Genomic DNA, 20526 nt, shown 5'->3' on the forward strand with positions numbered 1-20526 from the left:
GGAGGAACAAAAAAGGGCTGTTGGACATGCTTCTTTTTAAGCGTCCAGGGAACATTTTCTGGCTCGGGAAAGATTGCTTTCACAGAGCAATTTTAGCCATTATCAACTGAGAATAAAACCTACTTTACGAAATTAAATTAGCCAGTCTTCCCTCCCAGATTCATTTTTCCTCCTTTAGCGTGGTGAAACCCATCTCTATTTAGCAGGCCAAGTAACCTCTCCTACCTCGTCGTTCAAATCATTTAGTAAAATAAAAAGGCTTTAAAAAAGGAGGTTGCAAATATAAACACGAGTGCAATTAAGATCTCAACTCCATTACATTAATATAACTACTTCGCATGGAGTTCATTATGATGCACATCAGGGTTTTAATGTTTTCTCCCGTTTAGTGCCATCCTTAGTTAGAAGGAAACATCGTGCTATAGAAAACAATCGTCTCTTGGGCTGGAAAATGGTTTGCAGAGGATTCCTTTGTGATTAATTAAGCTCACACACGATAAAGTAGAAAGAACCAAATAGTTGTTCTTCAAATTGACAGCATATTTGGTGAACAAAAAAGATTTATAACACTAAATTTAAATTTTCCTGATGTAATAATATATTATGGAAATTACTCGTCTTTTTTTCTCTCCCTTTTTGCTGGAAACATGGTGAACCCTTAGGTTTTTTTTTCCTCCCTGTGCACATAGGGACACAATAAGAATGAGGGGAAGAGAAGAAAAGGAGACCCAATGAGCAAGCACAGGCATGATAATATGGATATATGCCTTTATTTCCCCCTCCTTACCCTCAAATTATTTCCCACAAACATTTTACCCCACAATTCTTTGGAGTCCGCCCTGAATGCATGCCGCCCTCTCCCTGGATAACTTCGCTCCTTCCTGGATATCACTCTTCAAATCGAAAAGCAGCTAGCTCCCTTTTCCTTTCAGTTCATCTGCTGGCCCAACCCTGTGCTCTGCTCCACTCAGCGGGTCCTTGAGGAAACAACCACTGCCAGCCCTTAGCATCTGAGCCACGCCTCATCAGTGGCATTAGAAACCTGCAACTAGCAAGTCTGCAAAGAGAATGACGAGTTCTGCTTTGAAAAATGTTTCCGCTCAGTCTCTCCTTTATTTCATCTCCGCTCTGTGTTTTCTTTCCCCTCCTTGTGTCTGCATCTCTGTGTGTGTCTGTCCCTCTTCAGTTTGCTCCGTCCATTTCCTTTCCCCGACCCTCCCCTCTTCCTGGCCTCCTCCTCTGCCGGGCTTTCTCTCTGCCTGCCCCCGCTCTTAAATTCTGAGTCTCCAGGTTGCAATCAAAATCCTTGACGCCAAATTAGGAGTGATGGCTCATGTCTCTGGAGAGCATCTTCTATTAACTGGCAAGACTCAGGAACTGCTATTAATGAATAAAGGCAGCTCCCCAGGGTCGGCCTGGGGTACTCAGGCAGCACACTCGAATACTTTCCGCTGTTGAGAAACTCAGTGGGGCCTCCAGCAGTGATTTCTTGTCTGCCGGAATGACGCTTCCAAGGTTGCAGCAGGATCGGCGTGATACTTAAAAAGTCACCTCTTGGCGCTGTCCTTTGTGCTGTTGTGGTGGTGCGCCCCAGGGCCAAGCCGGCTAGATAGTCAGATGGGCCCATGATGATGGGGACACGAGGTAGACTTTCCTACATCTTCAGGAGGGAACAAAGGAATAATCCCTCTCGAACACCTTGTACATTTGGGAAGAAAGCTGACTTCTCACAGGAGATGGGCAGCTTTCAGATAAAGAGCCGAATGGGCTGAGACACCCATAATCATCTTCATTTGCTCAAGATGTGCAGGATTGAGAAGCAGAATTACCAAATTATTCTGCAAATCCAAAGAGATGAAACACGATAGAAGCGTTATTGATTGGGCAAGCTTGTCATTTCCTTGCTGAGCTTGTGATGAATGTCTGGAACAAATGTGTGACAAACATCCATGGACCACCTGCTGCCCCCTGGCTTCTGACTCTTTCTCCCTCCGCAGCCTCCCAGAACTTGTTTTCCAGACCTTTCAAGACAGTTTCCATAATGGAGTTTTAAAAAAATATACAAAATCAAACCCAAGGCCAGGCTTCAGTCTTCTTTGTCTATGAGGAATAGAGAAAAGGAGTTAAAAAGACTTTTAAAGTCGAACTACTAGCCTTATTCCTTTGCATTTCATTGTTTTTCAGTCCTCGATGCCATTTGTAAAATTAGAAAAACAAGAGCCTCAGGTCAATTCACTTAAATATATATATTTGTTATCTATTATGTACCAGGTACTAATGAAAAGCTGGGGTCGTGGGGTGAGGAGAACATTTTTCTTGCCCTCCAAAAGTTGACAGTCTTCATGGACACAGATTTTTTTTTTTTTTTAATAAATGTCACGTCTCTTCCCAGGTAATTATAAGGATCCCAATCTCACCTTCCCTCTGATATAGGCACTTTCTGAGTAGGGCTGGCAAACACATATTACAATCCTTTCTCAGCTGGAATTGTTCAATTTCTTTCTACTTCTTCTGGGGTCTTGGTAGACCAAGGGTAGACCCCTTGGTAGAGCGGTAGCATCTCTGTACTCACATAAGACCGCATATATTTTTACCTTTGAGCTGTGAGCAGGGGATGTTTGTTGAATGAATGAGAGCATGGATTATTGTTCAATTATTTTGATCAATCGACCTTTCACTTTGGGCTGTGTGAGCTCTTCCAGGGAGGCAGAGCCTTGTGAATGTCATCCATGTGTCTTCAAACTGTATGTACTCTCAAAAACTCTTTTGAACTATATTCAGTGTCATGATTTTGTTGTTGTTGTTGTTGTTGTTGTTGTTGTTAGAAGGGAACGTTTTTCTTCTCACCTCATTCCAGACATGCTTGGGGTAGGGTTGTCGTAAGGTCATGTAAAGTGTGGATCTCGGCCAACCTGAGTAGCTTAGAAATGGGGTGGTTTGGAACATGCATCTGTGACCAGACATGGCAGCGTGTTCCTGGCCTGGGGCTTCTGAAGTGTCTCTGCAGAGGCTAATACTGAGCAACTGAGTACAGTAAACCTTGGTTTGCAAGAATCATTCATTCCGGAAACACGCTTATAATCCAAAGCACTTGTATCTCAAAGCGAACTTCCCGATAGGAAATAATGGGAACGCAGATGATTTGTTCCACAACCCAAAAATAGTCATATAAAAATGATTACAGTTCTGTCATATAGTACAACATAATAAAGAAAATACAAGATAGAAAGAAAAATAAACAAATTCACCTGAACTTATCTTTGAAAACCTTTGTGGCCGGTGTGAGGGAGACAAGAAAGAGGAGGGTTATTGTGTAGGACGACTTTCACTATCACTAATGGAATAACTGCTATCTATTGGCTCAATGGAATCTTTCTTTTCTTGCAACTTTAACAAGGAACCTATCCAATGACACTTGTTTTTGCTTCCTTTTGAGGATTTCACAGAAATGTGACATTGCATTGACAATCACCCACAATCCTACAGCGAGAGAGAGAGAGAGAGAGAGAGAGAGAGAGAGAGGAACCACTGGCTCAGTCGTGATCACATGATGTTGAGCATCATGTACTACTCATATTGCAAGACATCACTCATTTATCATTTTAAAATTTATTAGAGACGTGGGGCGCCTGGTTGACTCCGTCTGTTGACTATCTGACTTCGGCTCAGGTCATGATCTTGCAGCTTGTGTGTTCGAGCCCCGTGTCGGGCTTTGCGCTGACAGCTCAGAGCCTGGGGCCTACTTTGGGATTCTGTGTCTCCCTGTCTCTCTGCCCCTCCCCGACTTGGGCTCTGTCTCTCTGTCAAAAATAAAGAAAACATGAAAAAAAAGTTATTAGAAATGTTTGCCTATCTTGCGGGACACCCGCAGGACAAATTACTCGCAATTCAAGGTTTTCCTGTGTGGTTTTTTCCTTCTCCTGCCAGCTGTGAAGTGAGTGTGTTGGCAGCCTTCTGGCCTCCCCTAAAACTTCAGAGCACGGCCCTGTCCTAGTTGCAGAGATCCTGTATTGGTCCTCTGTAGCTGCTTGTTCCTTGGCTCTGTAGAGTTTCTTCAGGGCTCTCCTCTCTTCCTCCTGCTCTGAAGCTCCCTACACATAAATCTCTGGTGGTTCTCCTCTCTCAGGCACTTAGTCTCACTCTTCTCTTCCTGCCCGGCTTAGACATGGTAGCTGGATTTTGGAATATTGGCTTTTTGAGTGACTTGAAAATTCTTAGGGTACTAGTGCCATGAACAGCCCCTAAATTTTAATTCTTGATCGTGACCCAGGGTCATCTCCCCCTACCCTCATCCCCAGTCCTTGGGATACAATAGCCTATACCCCTTGGCTTTGTGCTCTGTCCATGGAGAAAGCTGCAATTGCCCCAGGATAAGCTGCTTTTCATACTGGTTCCAGTTGCCTGAGTTATGGAGGGAAGATGATAGATGAATCTAAGGTCCGCATCTTTCTGTCTCTTCTGCAGGCTCCAGGTATGTGAGGGAAAGAGGTTTGTGGGTGCCATCTGCATCTGCCTGTTGATGAGCCAGAAAGTTCACATGTTGGCTCTTGAAAGGAGCTGGGGAATGTCATAAAGAACCTTCCTGGGGGGCGCCTGGGTGGCGCCGTCGGTTAAGCGTCCGACTTCAGTCAGGTCACGATCTCGCGGTCCATGAGTTCGAGTACCGCGTCGGGCTCTGGGCTGATGGCTCAGAGCCTGGAGCCTGTTTCTGATTCTGTGTCTCCCTCTCTCTCTGCCCCTCCCCCGTTCATGCTCTGTCTCTCTCTGTCCCAAAAATAAATAAACGTTGAAAAAAAAATTAAAAAAAAAAAAAAGAACGTTCCTGGGATAAGGAACTAGTGAGAATGCCAGCCTTATTTAAAGAAACATTCCAGAATGGGACAAATCTAAGGAGATGCCTCTGACACTGGACTTTCTTTTTTTTCTTTTTTTTTTTTTTTAATTTTTTTTCAATGTTTATTTATTTTTGGGACAGAGAGAGACAAAGCATGAACCGGGGAGGGTCAGAGAGAGAGGGAGACACAGAATTGGAAACAGGCTCCAGGCTCTGAGCCATCAGCCCAGAGCCCGACGCGGGGCTCGAACTCACGGACCGCGAGATCGTGACCTGGCTGAAGTCGGACGCTTAACCGACTGCGCCACCCAGGCGCCCCGACACTGGACTTTCAAAGTTAAACCCTCCACCCCCAGGCGTTTAACTCAGGAGGACAATCTCAAGGTCAGAGGCAGCAAAAACAAAGGCTCTGTGGGGTTGGCAATGCAATGCTTTATTTTTCATTTTTCAGGGCATTGCTTAGACTTAGGGAGGCCATCCTTGGCTATCTGAAGGCTGGGTTATGTGTCCTTCCTACGCGTTCCCCTAGCACCCTGTGCCATCCTTTCTGCCAGCACCTGGCACGCAGCCTGACCCAGGTGTGCGAGGCCACAGGGGCACTGAGTACAGAGGCCCCCACATACCAACCAGGTGCTCAGTAAGGACTCGCTGAGTGAGCACAGTGGGCAGCCCTTTTACAGCCTGGGTAGCCCATTCTAGAAAAAACCCTGCCACCTCCAAATGTCTCCAGGTAACTTGTATCCAGGATGTGATTCGTAAGGGTTGACTTGAGGACTTAATTTTTTTTTTCCTCCCGAATTCTCAGGCAAACTCTGTGAATGAGCATGTACCTTTTCTTCATGGATTTATGAAGACTGCCTTTTCTAAGCCCCTGGCAAGCCCTCAGTGAGTAGCCATTCCTCTCCCATTACATGCAAACAGCCCTGGAAGAAGCGGCATTTTATAAGCATCCAACTGGAATTAGACCATTAATCTGGGGAAGTCTGTGGTGAAGGTGGTTGTATCAGCATAGGGTATGGAGGGAATTAAATAAGTAGATATTTGAAAAGCACATAGTAAGCATTATATAAATGCTTGTTAAAGCAATAAAACATTACTGCTGACATTATTATCATCAGACACCAAGACATCAAGCAGGCCAGAACGTTATTTCCTAAACTATGGAAGTTCTGATGTTTTAAAGAAAAAAAAAATGATATACTTTACATTTTGGAAGCCCCCAAAATAAAACATGGAAGTACTCTTGGCTCGAGGTTTATTCTATTTAACACCTTTCAATAGGGCAACATCTGGATGTTATCACGGCTTGGCAAGATGAGATGCCAAAATTACAAATTCTGAAAATGCTGTGCATCAGGCACTCTTGTCTTTGCCTGTAATTGCCTAAAAGATATAAAAGAGCCTGATTGTAATAACCTCCCTACTGTAACTATTCTTTGTGTCTATTCTGCAAGGGAAGAGAGCAGGAAGTGGTATCACTCTAAGGGTACGAGCGAGGAGAGAGGGGTGCTAATTCTTAAATATGTGTGCCCTGCATCTCAAGTAAGTGCTGAACAACAGTGTGAAAGGATTACCGGTAATCTCATATATATATCCCTTAACCTATTAACTGGAATAATTGTTGCACGAAGATAAGAAGCCCCTAAGTATTCTAGGCTACGTGGCCTGAGGTCCGAAAGCATTTATTATTTATTTCCTAAAGTCCTGTTCCCCAGTGATAGGGATGGAAATTTGGCGGACTGGGTCTCCCCTTGTCAAGCAAGGGAAATGGTCGTTTCATTTTTAATCTGGGTCCTCTGCCCTGACAGATGAATCTGAAGGGTGCTGTTAAGGATGTGATGAATTGGGCTCCTGGTGATGTCTGTGGGAGAGGGGGAGAGATACGGCAGGCCAGGACTATGGTTTTTTTTTTCTGCCAGGCGGCCGGAGGCCTTTTGAAGTGAAACAGAACCAGCCATTTCTGAGAAGACTTAAACAAGGAGAAAAGTTTGTCTGCAACATGCCTTGACTTCTTTCAGTGGACTGCTATCTGTCGTTTCAGAGGGTGTGCTGAAGGCCATTGGGGATGGAGGCAGAATGATGGGGGAAACGGAGGACCGCCGTGGCTGGGTTGCTTTCGTCTGTGGGTACCCTGGAGCTTGGTGGGCAGTGAATGGGTGCCTCTGGCTTGTGTTCCAGCAGCTCCCGTGAGAGGTGAGCTGTGGCAAACACGGGAAGAAGGGTATGTCTGCATCCCCCCTGGTATCATGTGGTCCAACGCCATGCCCACCAAACACAAAAGCAAGCAGCCGTGGAATCTTGACTGGGTTCGTGTGATCTGTGGAGACGGTCAAACTGTGTGATTATAGTTCCCAATTAGACTTTTGTTTTGGACCCAAGGATAATTTAGATTTCCTGTTATACGCGATGAGGAGTCCATGCAGATTTGTAGGAGGGGTTGATATGATTTGATTTATATTTAGAACACAAGTAGTGAGCCAGTTAGGATTCGGCCAGGAGACTAAAGGCTCATAGCAATTTGAACAGGGAAAATTTAATACTGCATACAAATTATTAGCTAGTTAAAGGGTATTACCTCCTAAGACATGTAAAGAGAGCTATCAAGAGTACAGGAATAAGATGTAGGGAGCAGTCATTTCTTACAGGGCCAAGGGAGCATGCATGCTAGGAACAGACTTGGAGGAGGCATCCCTCCCCACTGCCAAGGCTGAAATTCATCTAGTGTGGACCAGGGAAAGGCAGAGAAGTTCACGGAGGTGATGCAGGCTGGGCCAGCGAGCAGAAGCCACCTGCGGGAGTGGGGACGGAACTCGTGGGAGGGTTTGCTTCGCAGACCTCCAGTACACCACTGGCAAAGGAGTGGCCCGTAGGGAAGAAAGCTACGTGCAGTGCTTGGTAGGAAGAAACACTCTGGAACCAGGAAGGCAAGACTCTTGTCTTGCAGTCTCCCTCTAGCGCCCTCTACTGACAAGGCTGGCACCGTGCCTCCTCGCAAAAGAGAAACATTTACTTGGGTTCAGCTCCAGTATCTCCAAGAAGGGCAGGGAAGGGTGTATTTGGAGCTTAGAGACAATAAATCTGCAGGTGTTCAGGTAGTGAAGTAAAGGTGGACTTGAAGAGAGGAGAGTCTGGAGGCTATAGTTAGGCGGGGTGGGGGAAAGGAAGATGAAGTGGACAGACTGACGCTCTGCCCTTGATCCTGAGACAGAGCTTGAGACAGTGTGGGTGGCAGGGAGGAAGATTAGACTGGTACGGAGGGGGCTGAATAGGTAGGACTCTGTGGCTGATGAGATGCAGTTCGTGACAGGGAAGGCTCACGGGTGTGCCCCGTCTTGGTGGCCTTCATAGCTGGAAAGAAGAACAGGCTTGGGCTTAGGGGAAGAGAATAAATTCTGTTTTGGACATGACTGTTTATGGCACCTCTAGAATATCTTGACAAGATTCAGAATACCCTGGAAAAAGCACAGTGGATTGAAATGTGGGGGTATGGGTTTCCACTATTGCTACACAACTCCCACGCAAAGAGAAGGAATCACAAATTTCCACCTTAAGAAGAATTCAATAAAACTCTCTTTCAGAAATCAACTTTCCTCAAACCCAGAGAAGTCTTACAAAATTTCAGTTAGAGCTTGGAGCTGTTTTACTTTTTCTTCAAAACATCCTGAAGCTTTAATTTAGACGAAGGGTGAGAATTAAAGTTGTGTGTGTATGTGTGTGTGTGTTTCTGTGTGTGTGTTTATTTCTGTGTTTTTGTGGTTGTTTTACACAGAAAGAATTGGTTTTGTATGTATGTCATTTCCAAATGAGGGAGGTCTCAGTATTAAGCAGTCTAGGAGATGTTAATATTTTACTATTGTAACAACTTAGTGTGGGTCACAAGTTGGTTAGACACACTTGCATAAACGCAAAGAAGGAGGTGAAGTTAATGGGTTGGGAAGACAAATGTATATACTTCAACCCCCGCCCCCAGCATTCATTTCTGGTGCCACACATCATGGCTTTTAGTTGTATTCTGCATCTAGTTATTTCCCACGCCTGAGTCCTGCTTCCTTTTCTGTGCTGAGTTTCCAGAGGGCAGGAAAGATACCACATGCTATTTATTCTTCACAGTTCAACAATAGGTTCTCAATAAAGACTTCATTTTTATTGTTCAGTGAACGTTTATTAAGTATCACTCTGAGCCAGCACATGGCCTAGGTGATCCTGGGAACGGACATGAAAAATACACAGTCCATTTGCTTGAGGGACTCACGATTTAAATGGCAAGAAATAGAGCCCTCTTGATGAAATCTGAATAGGTGTTTAAAGTGATAATCCTTTTTCTAGGCAGACCCTTCACTCTGGAGTGGGTCTTTGGACTAACAAGGCAGGAAGTTCCATCTTTTCTTCGCAGCAAAGTTTGGGAGCTGACTGGGTATCAGATGCCATGCGGGCTGATCAGACCTCCAGTAGTGTTTGTGTGCAGAAATCAATTGAACGTTCACATATTATATGGGATTATACTGGAGGGAACATCAGAACAGTGTAAAGCTCTATAAGTTTGACAAGAACGTTGGGAAAATTAACAAATTAATATTTCAAAAACTGCTTTGAAGATAGAAAGAGTGCCAACATAAGTGCTAATTATTATTATTAGTCCCACGACCTTTTTCCTTCTCCTTTTACTGTTAGATCTATCGTCAAACTTCTTGACTTCAAGGGAAATTATTTTTCTTTAGATGAGCATTTTTTAATCAAGTCAAATATTAATATGTGCATTGGTGGAAATACCATTTCTTCCATTAGTCTTTTTATCCTCCCTAGAGGGCAAGGATTCTGTCATTTGTGTATTTTGTGAGGCGTCTAGTAATGCGAGGTACCTTTTGTCACTCTGTCAGTAAGTTGGCCGTGGCTGACATACCTGTAGGAGAGGCAAAATGTATGTTTAGAGTCCTACTAACAGTGAGTATGAAATAGTGAGAATGAAAAAAAAAAAAAAGAAAAAGAAAAACCAGCCAGAGCTTAGGTAACTAAAGAGATTTGCATTTTAAAGTGATCACCAGGGGAGACTGTAGTCTACCAGAGATGCTGACATTACTCCAAATATTTTGGTTCTCCTCATTTGGACTTGCTTTCAGACGCACTTTGACAAACCAGATGAAGAGTCAGTGTCATTACTTGATGTTACCTTTTATATGCGAGAGAACCTGAGACACCAAGAGTGGGAAACATGTTCAAAAGGACCTCTCCAGGGTCACTTAGCTGGCTCAGTTGTTAAGCATCCGACTCTTGGGTTTCTCTCTCTCCCTCTTTCTCTCTGCCCCTCCTTTGCTCACTCTCTCTCTCTCTCTCTCTCTCTCTCTCTCTCTCTCTCTCAAAATAAATAAATATTTTAAAAACCAAACCAAACCAAAGGGACCCCTCTGTATTGGTGTGTGGAAGGCCCAGATAGTTAATGAGTTAGAAACTCACTGGAATAATCAGAAGCAAACCGTTCTAATGCTATACACACCCATATAGCTTGAGAAAATTTCAAACACAAACATGAAAAGGTTTTAGGGCATTTTAAAATTTAGACTTTTTGTGAAACTTGGTTGCTTGGGGAAAAAAAATCAAAACTATGCTTAAAAGACATTCACTGAAGATGGAAAGAATGACACACACACACACACACACACACACACACACACACATTTCTATCTTTTCTTCCACCCCAGGCAATGATAGCCAGAAATTTTTGGTTACTTTCCACCTTTTCCTCATCAACCTGATTTGTTGCCAGTAGAGAGGAGGAAAGAGAAACAGATAATGGGCCTCTGGGACATGGACTTGGCTGAATAGTCTCAGGCTTTTATTCCTTTCCCTGTCTCGTGCATCTATTTAAGGCTTATATTGGTTCTCTGAGGCTTCTGTAACAAAGCACCGCAGACTGAGTGGCTTAAACGGCAGAAATATATCATCTCACAGTTCTGGAGGCTGGAAGTCTGAGATCAAGCTGTCAGCTGGGTTGCTTCCTATTGAAGGCTGTGAAGAAGAATCTGTCCTGTGCCTTTCTCCCATCTTCTGGAGGTTTTCTGGTGACCTATGGCTTTCCTTGTGTGGCAGACGTGTCACCCTGACCGTCACCATAGTGTTCACTTAGTGCTCTTGCATACATGCCTGTCTGCATGTTTCCCCTCATATAGAATCCAACATGTTGGGTTCAAGTGCATGCTAATAACCTAATTTTAACTTGATTACCTCTGGCAGACCCTATTTCTAAACAAGATTGCGTTCTGGGGTTAGGACTTTAACATGTACATTTTGAAAGAGGGCACAATTCAACCCATACTGGGTTATCTAGAAGGTGGGGTGCACAGAGAAATGAGAATGTGGGAGCACAACAGGCCTAATGGCTTGATCTTTTGCTCTACGACACATATGGCCATAAAGTCATTCTTCATACTTTCATAAGTTACATACCCATAAGGATTTAGGCTAAGAGTTTTCACGTCTATCTCAGGTAGATTTCCATGGCACTGTGCCTGCACCTGTCTTATGACAATTTTCTGCCCTGTACCACAGTTCCTTATGTACACACTTTATCTCTTCTATGAAATGATAAACTCCTTGAAAGCAGTATCTAATTCACATTTGTTTTATATTCCTTGACTTAGAACAGTGCTTTGTACATAAGAGATACCCAATAAATTGTCATTGAATCTATAAATGACCATCTAGCCTTTCTAGTTCCAGAGTTCTTAAAGTGGACGTACTCACGGTCAAGTGCTGCCTCAGTCAGGGTAGGTCTGGTTGTGCTGCGGGAGCAAACAGCTCCTGACTCCGTGTTTTAACACGATAAAGTGTATTTCTTGCTCAGGGAAAATCTCCTGCAGTTCCAGGTGGTTCTCCAAGGTGGTCACGTTCAATGTGGGAGCAAAGCTTCCCTTGCAACTCCACAGAAAGCTTCCCCATTTCCGTGCAGGGGAAGAGGTCAGGGAGAAGCCAGCACTAGATCTTAAATCCTTCAACTGGAAAGTGACGCACATCACTCTGCTCCCAGCCTGTGGGCCTGAACTACTTTCATGCCCCTTTGTCCAATGGCAGGGGGACTAAGAAACGTTATCTGTCATGTGTCAGGAAGGGGAGGAGGATGAGAAATGCTGAACACTGGTAATTAATACCTCACCTACTCTCCCTCCTCCAAAATGTATCTTAAATTAGCATTATGTTTTATAGAGTACTTTTGAGCCCTTACTCTGTTCCAGGGAGTGTTTGAAATGCTGGCAGTCTAACAGAAGAAGACAGACTGAAGGTTACATTCCAGTGTGGGGCAAGGATAACAAAGGAATAACCAAATAAATAAACGAGATATTTTCATACAGTGATCGGTGCTATAAAGAAAATAGAACAGGAGAAGGTGATGGAAAATAACTTCCCTAAGATCATAGCACCAGTATGTTCTAGGAATCTTTGTCTTCTAATGGAGAGTGAGTGCTTATTTTCTCATACGATTCAAAATTTTATATAGTTCATCTTAGACTATATTATAGTAACAATTGAATAGAACCTTCAAATTGTTGGAATTTGGAAGCCTCTAACACACTCTGAAGTATTAAAGTTAATATTGAAAAGATTATAATAGAGTATTCCAAAAGTACAAGCCCAGTATATAGGTGCTTATCAAGCCTTTCCTTGCAACACATTCGCTAATGTCCCATTGACCAAAACTTGTCCCATGGTCAAACCCAGAGTCAGTCTGGAAGGCGACTCTACAAGAGCATGATTTGCGGGCAGCTGACAAATTACTTGTCTGTCACCGACAACTCTCTGGACTCTTAATAATTTTCATCCCTCCTGTACATTCTTCCTATACAGTCTCTCTCTGGGACTCCTAAAGTCTCATTCCATTACAGCATCATGGCTCAGGTTTGAAGCCTAGAACCTCATCATCTAGATCGGGTCCAGGGAGAATAAGAACTCTGAGGTGTGGCTGCTTTCAAACTAAATATCTCTAAAATCTAGAGATAAGTCATCTTTCCCTCTTCTGCCCATCATCACCATGATGAAGAAAAGACAGAAAAACTGCAATAAAAACACCCATTCAAAAAAAGGGGAGATGGGAGAAATATAACAGTCAATAGTCTTGAGCAAATCTGAAATCCAGGTGGGTACCTGTGGCCAGTCTCTTGGGTAGGGCCTAGTTCTGATGTCTGAGTGTGGTTCTTGATGGCCCATGAGTGTAGCTGAGCCACTTTTCAGTCTTCATCCTGCTCAAGGAAGGTTGAGACCTCAGGGGGCTTCTTTTCATTTTGAAATTCCAATTTCATTTTGGAATGTTTGTGTCTCTTCGAGTACAATCTGGCAATGTTAAATGTAGTATAATTCTCTTAAAGCCTTTGTAGGTTGCTTATAAATCTTATTATGGGTTCACTTTATTAGACACTAGCTTTATCATACCCATAAAGTTCTTCAAGATGGACCCCTCTCTCATATTTTGCCTGCAAGTCAAACTGCTATGGGACAATGCCCTTAATATTTTTAGGAGGCCTTTTTATCCACCCCCCCTCCTCATTGAGAGTCTATAAGTTCTGAGGATTATTAGAAGCCTTTTTGTCTAGCTTAGAGTGTATGAGGCAGTGCTCTAAATCTTTGCATTTTCATAAACAACATTATTGATTTGATCTTTACTTTGAGACCCTATTTTACTGGTAGTACCTTGGATGTGATACTTTTCTTGAGGCACTTTCTCACTTTGAGAATAGTTTTCCAAAACACACTGGGGCTGGGAATTCATTTGACTCTTGAGCCCCAAAGTCCTTTATATTTTCTCTAAATTGTGATGAAAACTGAACAACTTATTCTTTAGTACATCTTACTCCTCCTATAACTTATCTCCGGCAACTAAAAGATGCCAGGTGCTACTTTCAACATTCTGCATGGAGCCTTAGTTGGATCCACAAGTTAATCAGGTACCTTTTTGTTTTCCATGTTACTGTAGGTGACAGTTTTGCTAATTAATCTGCTCATACATGACTTAGGTTTTCTTTTCTCCGGCTTCCAAAAGCAATTTTCTCGCTGCCCTTCTAACTATCACTAAGCCCCATCTTGAGGTTTGCCAGGGCTCTGCCCACTACACAATTCCAGATGCCACATGTTTTTTTGGGTTTTTTTTGGTCGCAGCTCAGCACTTCTGGGTACTCGCATCTAATTTTCAAGTTACCTCAAGCGACTGTTTTACTAATTGTTCTGCCCGCACATAATTCAGGTCCCCTTTTTCTCCAGCTTCCAATAGCTATTGCCTCACTGCCCTTCCATTCTCTATTAACACAGAAACACAAACAAAAATCTGTTCCAAGTTATTTCCTTGGGGCAATAAGTACACATTTAATTTGATCCCCTATATCTTCTGAAGCTACTGTTACAGGGCTGAATAGCCATAATTGCAGTTACTAAAGTTTCTCTACTGCCAAAGATTCAGTTTTCTTAGACTTAGAAAAATTTGTAATCGACAATTTTCTCCTTCCCTCCCTCCCTCCCTCCCTCCCTCCCTCCCTCCCTCCCTTCCTTCCTTCCTTCCTTCCTTCCTTCCTTCCTTCCTTCCTTCCTTCCTTCCTTTAACATTTACTAAGTACTTCCTATGAACCAGGCACATAGTACATAGTATTCAGCATTAGGGTAGGGAAATAAATGAAACAAAGTGTGTGCTCGCATAAAGCTTATATTCTAGTGAGGAACTTATTTCTCAGTTGGCCTAAAATTCAAATGAACCCGAAATCCTTTTCTGGTTATTGGATAACCCAGGTGAAAATTTCACAGTGAAAAAGTTTGTCTTTGATTTACTCCACTGTGGGTGGACTCCTCTCCACCTTTAGAAATCCTGACCCTGGAGTTCAGTGAAGCTTTTCCTAGGAAGCCTCTGTGCTCTGTGTGGTTTTCCTCCAGAAAGGGCCTCAGAATCCATCCATAGTTTCCCTGCCTTTCTTTGCACTAATACCTCTGTGATTCCCTGAGGGCCTTTCTTCAGACTTCACTTCCCCAAAGTCATTTTCAGAATGTGCTCTTGAGTATTCATTGCATTCCCTGATAAATGGTAACATTTAGATGGAGTTTTCTGGAGATGTCATGCCCCAATCCAAAGAATATCTAAAATTATGCCCCGGGCTTGTGATGGAGACAAGTAGGGATAAGTTGGATTTTCAGGCTTCCTTAAGTTGCTATGGCAACTCCACATTGCTTTTGTACCTCCTGAGATTCTCCATGTGAGTCAGGCCATGTGCTAGAGAAGGCATGCCTTCAAGTGTGGGTAGAGCCAGTGGCTGTGCAATTACATTTATCCAAAAAAACAATTTTTTTTTTCTTTTTTGTCAAACCAGAGAGGTTGGTATTGTGGGCCTGGCTTCATACCTTTACTTTGGAAAACACCTTGGCCCCTCAAGTTGCTGAAAGAACCTGATCAATCCAGGGGTAAAATCTACCCCTCATGGCCACCAGAACTTTGGCTATAAGTGCGAATATCTTTGCTTTTCATTTTACTTGAAATAAATATATGTTAATTTATCTCTTCTGAATATTTAACATCTGAGAAAGATTTCCAACTCCACCCTCCTTTTTTTCCCTTGTGCAACTTTCTTTAGTGATTGATTATGTCATAGTCTGTAACAGCTGGCCTGGGCATCAGAAGGTATGATAAGGCAGTGAACATGACCTGCTCACAAGATTTTTGGTTCCTCACCCAGATTGGGATCTTATGGATGGGGATAAAATAGAGGGATCTGAACCCAACAAAGGCACTTTGTCTAGGGAAGTTGGTCCAGAGCTTGGCTCCCAGTAAGGAGATAGAGGACCGAAATTGCTGGAGTCCTGCCCTGCCTCTTGATATCTCTGGGACCTGTCAGGTTTGGAAAACTTTCCATTTCTATAAACATTGAAATTTCTCAAGTGAAGAGGAAATGGGAAAGACTCACTTAACCTTTTCAAATGATAGTCTCTTAATGTATAAAATGCAGATAATAACGTCGGCTTAGCTTTCCCAAATGCAAGTTACACCTACAGTTTTGGCAATCCCGAGAATGGATGTGTTCAAAAATTCCTGGAAGAGTTTCTGCAAACCCAAATTAAAGCTATGTTCCTGCAGGGAGGGGCAAGCCTAGCTGACTTTCTGACTCCACTTGAGCTGCTGTTGGTAGTCAAGTAAAGTCACTTTTCTGTGCTTCTTGGAGAGCAAGTTGGGATCCAGAGACAAAGAGGGACATTCTTTTGTATTTTTGTTGCCACCTGGAAGAATTTTCTTTTTCTTTTTCTTTTCTTCCTTTTTTTTTTTTTTTTTTTTTTGTAGGTATAAAAATAGAATCTAAAAGTGTTCCCTTTATCTGGGGGTAGTTAGGTGTGAAACAGCTTAAAGCCATCATCTAAACAGTTATGACAAAGCTACTTCTCTTTTCAGGGAGGGAAGGTATAATCCTATTATCTTTGTGTGGTTATCAGCGCCACTTGAATTTCCAATTAGTGCAGCTAATCACCATGGGCTCCTCTGGTACTTAGCTGGCAAACAGCTAAGTCTAATTAATACTTTGGAGTGGTGGGTAAATGGCATTTATTTTACACCCCTAGACACATTTTCTAAGTAAAATTCTGATGTGAGTCTTGTTTCATTGGAAATGAACAATTTATAAAAAGAAACGAAAGGAATTCCGTGGGAAACTAGCAAAATAAGATCCTTAGGAGATCTTGTCAAACCTGAGAATTCAGTGTCCTGGAGAAAAACAGAGGCTATTTGATGGCCAGTCAGAGGCACATTTCACACCCATTTATTGTTAAAAAATTAATAAATCTATAAGATAGGAGAGGCCTTACTCAACCTCAGACTTGTAAAGAGACTCATTACCATTGGACTCATTGATGATGATTCTTCGCTTAGAAACAGAATAAAGTATTAATAACCCAGGCCTCTGGGCTTTTAATTCAAATGGCTTAGAGCCAGTGGTCTCTGGCATGTCCATTATAATTATCTGGGTGAGCTCCAGGCGAAATAACAACTTCTCTGTGGCCAGTGGGCATTTTAATGGGAATTAGAGCTTGGCAACCTCTAATCCTTTGTGCAGAAAATCTCTATTAGCACCTGCCCTCCAGATTCACAGTCCCACCAACTCCTGTCCCACTGAGGTCCCGGAGTTGATTGGGATGTGGGTCAGCTTCTCGTGGGGAAGCCAGGCTTGACCATGTGCCCAAGGTCCCTTGATCAATGTGGTATCCTTGTGTCTTAGAAGAGGCAGACATGCTCACGGCTGAGTCAAACCCAGAGTGACTACTGATAAAGCTATTCTGTTGATTCTTATCCCCTCAATGCTGGAAGAAAAACACCGCAATATTAATATTAACCCAGAGAGTGGAGGGTCTGATTTTTTTTTGAGGCTGTCACCCTCCGTAGACCTGGTGGATTCCTATGCTCTTGTCCGGGAGTAACTTGTTTATAATTAAACAATTCCTTTGTACTCACTTGGAAAAAAGCCCTTATTTGCAGAGACTATCAGAGTTTCTAAACCAGAAAAAGCTATAGAGAAGAATAATAAGCCTCAAAGAATCGCAAATTTCGTTGGTTTTGAGCTCCAGGCTTTGGCTGGGCACTGGTCTGGGAAAAGGGGACACTTATTTTTTAAGACAAGAGCTCTGTGTTTAATTTTTCGGAATACGAAAGAGCTGAATGTTTGCTTGAGAAGGGATTTGAAGCCTTTTGTAGGCTTTTTGAGTTTTTCAGATAAAGGCAATCCACATCGCCGTTCTTAGGCAAAATAGTTCCGCAAGTAGCTCTCGTAGGAAAAAAGAGCCGCTCCCCAACGTGTAAGCATTATTCTGTATAATTATGGATATTTTCCTTTCCAAAAAAAATTTTTTTTCTAGAAGCTGCTATTTCAAAGGCTTTCAATTCTGCGTGTCATTATCAAATAATCTTTTTTGTACTCGGGTGTTTATTATTGGATTGCAACAAGGATAAAGCTCTAGGGGTTTTTGTCTCCTTTGGTATGCTAATTAGCCAGTTTCCTTTTGATCTTTTTCTCACTGAAAAGAGTGAAAAGCTATCTCGGTAGGAAATCGTAGTGCTGTGCATTCACCCCCTCATCTCCATAATCTGAGGATCAGAGGAAGACAACAATTTCACTGCTGAATGAGAGCTTCCAGAAGCTTTAGTTAGGGCTCACTGCTGCCAGATAATTCCGCTGGCACTCAGGGGTGGGCGCAGAGGAGGAAGACAGAGGAGGAAAAAGGCACAAATATTTCACGTGGTCAAGTGAGCTCAGTCTATTTTATTTCTTCTCCAAGCATTTAATCCATGCAAATCCATGTCATTTCACCCAATGTTTAGCTTTTAGATTTCTTTTTCCTATTGATATGTTTTTAGGGACAACGACTGAATACTCAGTTTAAGGAAAATGGTTGCAGTAGCAGGAGAAAGTACACAGCTGATAAAATCTGCTAGACTACGAAGCCATCTTTTAAAAGACACAGTAAACTCACATATGCAGAGTAAACTCACTGGGGAAAATGCTGCCGGCTCTTCTGGGTTGGATGCATGTATTTGTATGTTACATGATGTTTGGGAATGATGGGAACACGAAGTCCCATATTAGATTTTTAGTTTGGTCACTGACTGGTCCACTGTAGCTGTGAATATTTACCCCTTTCATTAAGATCTAAGAATTTAGGACAAAGTCTGGGAAGCCGAATGGGAAATTTCATCATCAGTATCATCACCTAACATCTATCGAGAATGCACATAGGACAGCACTGCATTATCAGGACAAAGTAAGTTGAGACCTAAGTATCTAGTCACAGGGACTGTGCCCAGCTCAGGCAGACAGACAGACAGGCACGCGCGCGCGCGCGCACACACACACACACACGATTGAATCATATGAACTCAATTTTTTTGCAAGTAAAAAGCATTTCCATATGCTCAGCCTAATATAGTTTATTGTTTGAGAGGTATGTTATAAGATGTGAGCATTATTTGAAAGTAGAACAAAAAGTTCATACATCCAAAAGGAGTACTGACTCCTATAAAATCATCCTAAGAGAGGTCTGATTCCAAAAATGCAGCCAGGGCTCAGGGCATTTTTAGAATAGTCCTAAACCTAAGGGTTTTCACTTCCTCAATGTTTGGAAAGCAATCTTTACCCTTTGGAAATGGCTTTGAAATTTTGGAAATAAAGGAGGGTCATTCAAAATCACCTCGTGCGAGTAAAATAATTTATACTGAATAAGGCTATTTTGAATTTTCTTTTAAATAAGCAACAATTTGAGTATAAATAATGCAACAATTTTCTTGGATGCCATACGAGCCACCAGAGCCATATAATTTTCCACATAGAGGGTACCTTAGAGATTGGCTAGTCCAGCATTCCTTAAACTTTATTGAACCTAAAAATCCTCAGGGGGAATTATGAATAATGCAGTTTTGAGCACCTTGCTGTAGAGTCTGATTTATTAGATTTAAGAAGAGACTCGGAAATCTACATTTTAAATAACCTTGTCAGATGGTTTCAAGGCAGGAACCATGTCAGCCATACTTGAAATTCCCACACTTGTCTGTAAAGACACTGAAAGTTACTCTGCTACACAGAAGCTGGCCCAGAAACAAACCTCCAGTCTCCAGACTCCCAGGAGGGCCTCAAGAAGGGATACTTGGGGTCTGAATCATAGTTCGGTACTTATAGACTGAGTGGTGTTCAATCACTTTTTAAAACCTTTCTGTTAAGCCAGTTGCCTCATTTAAAACACGGAGGTAATACTGATTGATTCCAAGCTCAGTGTCGTATCTATGTAAATTGCTTACTATGGTGCCTGGCGGATAGTAATTGCTCAATAAACATTAGCTACTCTATTTTTATCCCCAAGTCTCCACCATGGCTCTTTGTGTTTCTTTTTCTGTACTTGCTCCTTTTCTTGGGCCTTTTTAAATAGGCATTTCTGCTTGGCATTCCTTCCCTATGGCTTTGATCACACCTTGGTTCCCGGTACTGCCATCAGACTACAGAGTTGTTTTTGAGAGGTAGCAATCGGTTATAAAAGCCCTCTGGAATCCTCCCTGAGAGGAACAGCTGGGTCTTTGCACATGTTGCCTTTATGCCCAATTAACCCTTAACTACAGCCCTACTGGCTTGTGACTCTTGGCGGGGCGGGGGGGGGGGGGGGGGGGGGGAACGACCAAAACCAAACCAATAAATAAAAAAATCCTCAACTGTGAAACCAAAGTGTGCAGAGATCGAAGGTAGCGGCACAGAAATGCCTTCTTCATGCCAGATGAGTGGAGGGCAAGGAAGAGGCTGTTGGGGAAGGGCAGCCAGAACAGCTGGTGGCATGGGCACTTGCCCACAGGCTCTTCAGACTTGGCTCAGAAGCCGGAGGCACTGACGATGGTGCCGGAGGGAGAAAGACAGCATGAGGCATCCATGCAAGGTGCCAGGGAAGTACTTGTATCTTCCCCCCGTCTGTTCCTGTCACCCCTACACCCTCCCATTTGCTCACAAATAATTAGGCCATGGGTGACCAAATGCTGCCTGAGCCACCTGATGCTGCTAATTACTATGACCGTTTAGAGCCAATTATCGCCACAAAAGCAAAACATCTTCGTGTAGCATTCCAAATGGATACTGTTTCGTCCGGGGCAGAGACGAATTGAACACTGTGGCTTAGTTTAAACTAAAAGGGCTCTACTTTGGCAGTTTTCAAAGACC

The 20526-nt window shown here is 42.9% G+C and overlaps 1 long non-coding RNA gene across 4 annotated transcripts in view; it reads left to right on the plus strand.

Moving 5' to 3' along the window:
- LOC102901843 overlaps window positions 1-20526 on the plus strand; it is a 116430-nt gene that overhangs the window by 71678 nt on the left and 24226 nt on the right. For 3 of the 4 annotated variants that reach the window (XR_006595231.1, XR_006595232.1, XR_006595234.1), the window contains 2 exons: window positions 5640-5719; window positions 6876-8987. The exons of the other annotated variant lie outside the window; for it this stretch is intronic. This is a non-coding gene — a long non-coding RNA (uncharacterized LOC102901843). Of the gene's footprint in view, window positions 1-5639; window positions 5720-6875; window positions 8988-20526 lie in introns of those variants that run through there. 4 annotated transcript variants of the gene reach the window in all.

The sequence above is a fragment of the Felis catus genome, chromosome A1 (genome assembly GCF_018350175.1).
Source record: "Felis catus isolate Fca126 chromosome A1, F.catus_Fca126_mat1.0, whole genome shotgun sequence".
NCBI lineage: Eukaryota > Metazoa > Chordata > Mammalia > Carnivora > Felidae > Felis > Felis catus.